Raw genomic sequence first — 9,215 nt, forward strand, 5'->3', positions numbered from 1 at the left:
ATATAGAAAGAGAGAGAGAGATACAATGCCTTCTAAGTTTTTCTGACTCTATTGAATTCTATTTTGTTTGTTAAAAATGTTTTTTGTGTGCCACTAAATTGGTATTAAAACCCACTAACAGGTACACATTTGAAACAAAACAACTTGATCTAGAATATATCCCGAGGAGCAAGACTTCCAAGTCCTTGTTATATAGGTGTTCAGCTTTACAACAAATGGCAAATTATTTTCCAAAGCAAAAACATGCCTTGACTTAACGCCTAGGTTGGGTATAGTGGCTTATGTCTATAATCTCAGAATTTTGGGAGGTGAGAGGATCACTTGGGGCAAGGAGCTCAAGACCAGCCTGGTCAATATAGAGACCACATTTCTAAAAAAAATATTAAAAATTAGCCAAATGTGGTGGCACATGCCTGCAGTCCCAGCTATTCAGGAGGTGGAAGTGAGAGGAGATTATTCAAACCCAGAAGTTGGAAGCTGTAGTGAGCTATGCTCACACCAGCCAGGGCAGCAGAGGGAGAACCTGTCAAAACAAAAAAATTTTTTTGAGACAGAGTCTCAAGCTTTCCCCTGGGTAGAGTGCTGTGGCATCACAGCTCACAGCAACCTCCAACTCCTGGGCTCAAGTGATTCTCCTGCCTCTGCCTCCCCAGTAGCTGGGACTACAGGCGCCCGCCACAATGCCCGGCTATTTTTTGGTTGCAGTTGTCATTGTTTGGTGGGCTGGGCTGGATTTGAACCAGCCAGCGCAGGTGTGTGTGGCTGGAACCTTAGCCACTTGAGCCACAGGCACCGAGCTCAAAACACAATTTTTTTAAAACCCCAAAGTGATTACTCCTATTTACACTGCCACTAGGAATGTGAAAGAATTCCTGTAGTTTTATATCTTCTCCCACACTTGGTATTGTTGGAGTTCTTCATTTTTGCTAATCTGGTAGGTATAAAAGAGTATCTTACTGAATCTGCACTTAATTTACTAAGGAAAAATTAGGTTGGATAAATTTTGGATTTATATGGCTCCTCTCAGAAATGCCTATTTATGTCTATTGCCGATTTTTAAATGTTATTTTATTTTATTTTTTCGAGACAGAGTCTCACTTTTTGTCACCCTTGGTAGAGTGCCATGGTGCTGTAGCTCAAACTCTTGGGCTCAACTGCTTCTCTTGCCTCAGCCTCCCAAGTGACTAGGACTACAGGTGCCCACTACAATGCCTATTTTTAGAGACAGGGTCTTGCCCTTGTTCAGGCTGGTCTTGAACTCCTGAGCTCAAGTGATCCACCCACCTTGGCCTCCCAAAGTGCTAGAATTACAGGCATGCGCCGCTGTGCCCGGTCAAATTTTATTTTATTTTCTTTATTGTGAGACAGTCTCAATCTGTCACCCCAGGTAGAGTGCAGTGGCATCATCATAGCTCACTGTAACCTCCAACTCCTAGGCTCAACTGATTCTCCTGCCTCAACCTTCCCAGTAACTGGGCTATAGGAGGTGCACACTACTATGCTCAGGTAACTTTTTCTATTTTTTAGTAGAGGTGAGGTTTCACTCTTGCTTGGGCTGGTCTTGAACTTCTGAACTCAAGCAATCCTCCTGCTTCAGTCTCCTGGAGTGCTAGGATTACAGTAGTAAGCCACTGCACCCAGACTATTGCCCATTTTTCTGATGACCATTTATAAGACATCTGTTAAAGAATTTTCATCACATTCTTTGGTATGGTGGTATCTTACATATTTAACCCAGGGCTTAGTGGGAAGATCATTCTTTTAAGGATGGATTAGGAGTAAAGAAACTTGATTTTTTCTGAAGGGCTGTGGGAACAACACTAGGACCGTAGCTTTACAGGAGTCCACTATTTACCCTTGCTAGGAACAAATCTGTGTTTATACTTCCCTCTCTCAGCTAGATCTGTTCTCCCTCACCCCACCTTTTTTGTCTTTCATGAAGTTATAATAGCTGCTGGAGTCAGCCCCTGGGAAGGGGTCAGCCATTACTCATTGACACGCTGGAGGACGGTGGCCACCTCCCCATTCCCCACCTCCTTTCTCTCCGGCCCCAACCGAATATCTACTTCTCTCCCATTTGGCATTGGGATTATGGGTTCCAGCACACTCCACAGGCTGCTTGTTTTTTGCTTTTTGTTTTTGAGACAGAATCTCACTCTGTTGCCCAGGCTAGAGTGCTGTAGTGTCAGCCTAGCTCACAGCAACCTCAAACTCCTGGGTTCAGGCAGTCCTCCTGCCTCAGCTTCCTCAGTAGCTGGGACCTGTCACAACACCCAGCTCATTTTTCTATTTTTAGCAGAGACACTCTCTTCTTGCTCAGGCTGGTCTTATACTACTCTTGAGCTCAAGCAATCCTCCTGCCTTGGCCTCCCAGAGTGCTAGGATTACAGATGTCAGCCACAGAGTCCAACCTACCTGCTCCTTTTGATGTCATCTATAATGTAATCTTGAGCTGCAATTCTGGATCTTTTCTTTCACACACTTCTTTCTCCCTTGGTGCTTCATGATAAGAGAAAAGAAAATCACCAGTCACCGAGCGCTGGTACTGGGTGCTGACCAGGAAAATCTGTTCATGGTTTTTGCCTAGGTCCCCACAAAGCTATCTCTGGGCTAGGCTGGGTGCTGTGGTTTGGATCTGGTTTGTTTGGCACCACTAACTCTCATGTTGAAATTCAATCCCCAGTGTTGGAGGTGGGGCTGGTGGGAGGTGTTTGGATGGCGAGGGTGAATCCCTCATGCATGGCTGGGAGCCATTCTCACAGGAGTGAGCGAGTTCTCACTCTTAGTTCCCACAAGAACTGCTTAGTGGAAAGAGCGGAGCGTTTCCCTCTTTCTCTCTTGCTTCTTACTCCTTGGCCCTTGTCTATTTTTGTGCCACTGCTCCGACTCTTGCTTTCTTTCTGGACTCTTTTCCCTGAGCCTTGCCCTTGGCAGGGGGCCGCCTTGTCCATCCTCCGGCACTCTGCAGGTTCCCTGCCTTTACTTAGCTAAGCCTCGGGCTGCACCTTCTCCTCGTCTCTTTCCTCTCTTTTCCCCACTAGACACAGCACGGACACTGAAAGTGGTCAGAAACCCCTCAGATGTCAGCCTAGGAGACCTCAAGACAAACAGGACAGATCACTTGAAAGTACAATTTTGAAAAGTCCAAGGACAAATAAAGGCTCAGTATCTGGAAAAGACCACCACCTCCACTGTAGACATGGGCCAAATTCTCCAAATGGATGACTGCAGGGCGGGGACAGGGCTCTCACTAGATGGCTGATCCTCCACTGTTCAGACATTTCTCCTGTCAACACCTTTCTGGTTGAAAAGCAATAAGAAAGCTACACTTGGATTTCACTATGGTGCTTTTTTTCTTTTTTGCAGTTTTTTTTGGCTGGGGCCGGGTTTGAACCTGCCACCTCCAGTGTATGGGGCCAGCGCCCTACTCCGTTGAGCCACAGGCACCACCCCACTATGGTGCTTTTTAAGATCAAACAGGAGCCTCACATTCTTTCATTGGCTTCTATATTTCTTTTTCTTCTCCCCTATCCTCTTTCTTTTTAAATTTAGATCCCTTAACAGACAAGAGTCACGGCTAAAAATAAATCTTCATTGTCCTGAGCTACCTATGATGTCATTTACTGTATTCTTAGGTCTTCTGAGTCAACACTTCAGGCACGTAGGGTACACACGTGCAAAACAACCAGGTTCCAGAAGTTTGTGGTGCTGCCGTGGCCCACGGCCTAAACCTCTCCAGGGATACACATCTGGTTCACTGCTGTCTTTCCCTGTCACCTTTCATTCAGAGGTCTTACCAGGATTTGTAGCCAAGCATTGAAGCTTACACCTCTCCAAAGAGGTAAGTATCAGTAACACTCTTTTTAACAGACGGAAACCGAGGTCCAATGAAATGAGGCATCTAGACTGAGTGACTGGGGAAGTTTCCAGCCAAGTTAGATATAAAATTTGTACTGTGGAAAAATCCGGGAACACAGACTTATCTGTTTTTGTTATCCAAAAGTGATCAGCATGCAGAGTTAAACTTGTGGGGCGAATAAAGTCTGTGGTCTCAGCTTAGGACAGAACATACTGGGAATGCATGACAGAAAAACAGTACTCTTAGTAAGCTTCATAACGCCAGCAAATTTGTGGATTTGGATTTACCAAGGCTGTAATTCCAGAACTCAAGTTGCCCAAGTGTGGGAGGCCAGGGGAATACTGTTGGCTGGATGGGAAATCTTCAGTCAGCATTTGTTTTCATCTGCACTCAATATTTTGACCCAGTATGTAAGTGACCTTTTTTCTTTTCTTTCTTTTTTATTTTAGAGACAGAGTCTTACTTTATTGCCCTTGGTAGAGTGCTATGGAGTCACAGCTCACAGCAACCTCCAACTCCTGGGCTCCTGGGCTTAGTCGATTCTCCTGCCTCAGCCTCCCAACTAGCTGGGACTATAGTCACCCACCACAATGCCCGGCTATTTTTTGTTGCAGTTTGGCCAAGGCTGGGTTTGAACCCACCACCCTCGGTATATGGGGCTGGCACCCCACTCACTGAGCCACAGGTGCCACCCGTGACCTTTTTTCTATTCTTGCGTTGGTAAGGAGTTAAATCCTGGAATAGAGGAAGAAAAGGTCCATGTCCACTTGGGTCTAAATGTGGCCCACCAGCCTTGGAGAATGTTGTCTGTGTCCATTCCCAATTAACCCCTCATGCCTCAGATGAAACGGCAACTGGACAGTGAAGGCTGAATAATGCCACTGTGCATCTGTCACTTCATCGTACGCTGCCATGAGTCCCTAGCTGGCTATGTTAAAATGCTCCATCTCAGGCAGTGTCTGTAACTCAGGGAAGCTGGTGGGTTTGAACCCAGCCTGGGCCAGCTAAAACAACAATGACAACTGTAACAAAAAAATAGCTGGGCCTTGTGGCAGGCGCCTGTGGTTCCAACTACTTGGGAGGATGAAGCAAGAGAATCAGTTAAGCCCAAGAGTTTGAGGTTGCTGTGAGATGTGATACCACAGCACTCTACCCAGGACAGCTTGAGACTCTATCTCAAAAAAAAAAAAAATGCTTCCAACAAACTGTGGTATATGTATACCATGGAATACTATGCAGCCATAAAGAAAGATGGAGACTTTACGTCCTTCATGTTCACATGGATGGAGCTGGAAAATGTTCTTCTTAGCAAAGTATCACAAGAATGGAATAAAAAGTATCCAATGTACACACCCCTATTATGAAATTAATTTATACCTTTTATATGAAAGCTATAACCTAATAACAACCTAAGATTATGGGGAGGGAAGAGGGAGAGGGGAGGGAAGAATGGGTGGAGGGAGGGGGATTGGAGGGATCACTTCTGTGGTTTATCTCACAAGGGTACAAGTGAATCTTTCTAAGAGTAGAATATGAACGTTTTAACACAATAACTAAGAAAATGACATAAAGGCTATGGTAACTAGTTTGATGGAAGTGTTTCGGATTGTGTGTGAAAACCCCACACTGTACCCCAGAAGTGCATTAATGTACATAGTTACCATTCAATTAAAAAAAAAATCCTCCCTCTCTCCAATAGCTGGCTGCCCCTTGAGGACAGGGACTCTCTTAGGTTTCTCCTGCAGCTTCCATGGTACACCATGTTGGTTATTCTGTCACAGTCCAATCAGGGAAGCCTGTTTAAGTATTAAAGGATATATATCAAGCAATTGTGGGCAAAGCTGGGAAAGTGGTGCATGAGGGGAAGGTGGAAGATTAGTAACTAACCAGCCTTCCTGAAGCACAGGTACGAATGGACCAAAGTGTGCCAAGGGATATTGACAACTAGGCACATCCAGTTGCTGCAGTGTGACTATGGAAGTAGAGCCGATAGGAGTCTATGGGAACTATTGCTTTTGCATGTGGTGGTGGACCTGGGGCCACTACCAGTCATAGGACAAATTTCTGGATGGGAAATGGAAGCTGGACAAGCTGGAACCACCAGACCCCTGCACCTGCCTGCCATGGCACCAAACCACCATGACCTTCAGAGAACATTGCTGTTACCTACCTTACTGCAACCTTCCAAATCTTTCGCAAATTTCTCTTTCGGCCAACTGTCGCCCAGAAGCATACAGAGAAGGGGATTTAGGGAAACCATTTCAGCTAATGCACATAGACACAGCACAGTATAACATCACCACAAGCACGTAATCATCACTCAGAACTCACCTGGGCGGTTTCTAGCATGAAGGGAAAAGCCCTATCTAAAGTTAGGAGATCTAGGACATCTGGTCATGGTTCAACCACTAAAAATAAATTGTTAATCTCATTGTACTTCAGGTCCTCAAAGGGGGAAAGAATCAATGACTCATCACCTCTTAGAAGGTTCATGCAGAGGTGAGGGAGTTAAAATGTTAGTAGTGAAACTTCCAGGCAAAAGTTCTAAAAGATACTAGATCTTCCAACATTATTTCTCTCAGATTTTCCTGCTGTGCACTTAAAGCATGTTTATTTGGAGCTCAGTCTTCTGGATAAAATATGGATTTGAAAATGAGAAATTCCAGCTATGTTTTCTCTAACTATAATCTTGGTGTGCTATAAAATTTGGAGCAAGTCATTAAACCATTTGCTGTCAACGTTTACTTATGTACAGAACAGGGATAGTCACATTTTAAAGAAATTAAGGCCCAGGGTTTATCGTGTGAGGCCCTGCAGAGCTGTGTGAGCTTCACCAGAGCCGTGTTCTACAAGGCTTCCAGGGCCCTCCACTGTTATCTCCTTGAAACGACAGATAAGGTGGCACCTGTAGCTAAGTGGTTAGGGAGCCAGCCACATACACCCAGGCTGGTGGGTTTGAACCCGGCCGGGGCCAGCTAAACAACAATGGCAACTGCCAAAACAACAACAACAACAACAACAAAATAGCCATGCATTGTGGCAGGCGCCTATAGTCCCAGCTACTCAGGAGGCTGAGACAAGAGATTAGCTTAAGCCCAAGAGTTTGAGGTCGCTGTAAGCTGTGATGCCACAGCACTCTACTGAGGGCGACATAGTGAGACTCTGTTTCAAAAAAAAACCCAGATAAGATTACACCACAGCATGCTAAGTCAGCCCTTCCCCCATTTCACCTTGAGCTGAAGTTACAGGGTTTGCTTCCTTTTTTGATTATACTATCAAACACAGAAAAATAATCAGTTTCCTGGTTCCATTCAAATCAGGGATTGTCTTACTCCATGCATGAAAGCCGTGATGAGAAACCAAAAATGGATGGAGAAGAAGGATCCAGACTAGAGCCGAGGAAGCAGAGCTGAAGCATTTTCTCTCTCCCTGGGCCAACTGCTTTCTACAGACATGTGGGGGTTCTGCCAGGGACCTCCTCCAAGACCAATGTTATGAATGTGTCTCCTTAAGTAGAAAAATAATGATCCCAATAGCTCTGAAGGACATAGATTTCACAAACTTCACCCCCTTGGATCTGGAGGGTTAACTTTATGACAGAGGGGTTAAGAAAAGAATACACAATAGTATTTTTTCCTGTGTGTTGGGGTTTTTTTTTTTTTCTTTTTTTTTTTTTTTTGAGTCAAAGTTTCACTTTGTCACTCTGGGTAGAGTGCCGTGGCATCACAGCTCACAGCAACCTCAAACTCTTGGGCTCCAGCAATTCTCTTGCTTCAGCCTCCCAAGTAGCTGGGGCTACAGGTGCCTGCCACAACACCCAGCTATTTTTAGAAACAGAGTCTCACTCTTGCTCAGGGTGGTCTCAAACTCATGAGCTCAGGGCAATCCACCCAGCTCGGCCTCCCAGGATGCTAGGATCTCCTGTGTTTTTCATTGACCATGTATGCCTTTCCAGGTCTGAGTACTTTAGTGTCTATCCTTAATAATTAATATTTGGGGCATTAAATGTTTCAGTTCTTCCTACATAGCATTTGTTAAGTGTCAACCAGAGCCTACTAACAAATGCATGGCATTTGAACATAAAGTTTTATCTCCTGCCTTTAAAGGCAATAAAGCTTATCTGGGCGTTGTGGGCAGGTGCCTGTAGTCCCGGCTACTCGGGAAGCTGAGGCAAGAGAATTGCTTGACCCCAGGAGTTTGAGCTTGCTGTGAGCTATGATGCCACAGCACTCTTCCTGGGGGTGACAAGGTGAGATTCTATCTCAAAAAACAAAACAAATAAATAAATAAATAAATGAAGGTGCCAAAGCTCAGATAGCACTTTTTCATTCTAAGCTTCCAGCTGTTACCGTGAGCGTGCTCATAAAGGTGAAGCTTGTGTTGCCCCATCCACATTCTCTCCCATGTCTCTGCAGGCTGGGGTCATGCTTAGGCAAGTTGGCCGATGGACAGTAAGAGAGGTCTGAATAGTTATAGAGAGTCAAGGATAAACCTATTTTGGTATCTTCAAAGCCCAGTATAAAAATAGCAGTAAAAATATTTCATGATAAAAATAATCAATTCTCAAGCCCTTTATTTGTGTTCCCCATTTCTTAATTGGAAGACTTTTATGTAACTTACAGTATTTGGGCCCAATGTCATGTTTGTTATGTTTATATAGTAACCAAAAACTCTGAATAAATATTTATATAGTTACAAAACTTTTAATGGGTCCCAAGCTTGGAATAATCCAAAGAAACCCCACACACAACACTCTATTTTGGGCAGTTATAAATCCCCCATTGTCAACATGCCTCAGACATTAGGAAGGAAGGAGTAAGCCTGAATGGCTCCCGTATGTTGGCCACAAGCAGGATTTGTGGGTGGGGTGGAAGGGAGAGCATAGGGGGGCCGCCGTGGCTGGTCTGCCCCGGGTGTCCCCACAGTCTGGTAACGTGCAGAACTTTGTTTTGCACTTGTCAGCTGTTGCCTGGGGATGCCTGCGTGATAAATGAATGATGAGCTGCACAGGACTCTTCTTACACTAAAAAATTCAGCGCATATGGTTCTGGTCTATCCTATCTTCTATCCCATCCTATCTCCTGGTCACTCTGGGAGCACATTTATTCTCAGCCATAAAAAAAGAATATTCTAGCTTTTAGGAGAGAAATGAGACCAATAACTCAGAGCATCAGCCTTTAGGGACATGACGTAAAGAAATCGTATGTGAAACCTGAATGCAGGATGATCTAGAAAAGTACCCGGGATCGGTGGATTGGGAGAGTGGGAAAAAAGGGAAAGAATTTTTTTTTTTTTTAAGACAGAGTCTCACTATGTCGCCCTGGGTAGAGCGCTGTAGCATCACTGCTCACAGCAA

Source organism: Otolemur garnettii, unplaced genomic scaffold (genome assembly GCF_000181295.1).
Source record: "Otolemur garnettii isolate 467f Iridium unplaced genomic scaffold, OtoGar3 scaffold00045, whole genome shotgun sequence".
Lineage (NCBI taxonomy): Eukaryota > Metazoa > Chordata > Mammalia > Primates > Galagidae > Otolemur > Otolemur garnettii.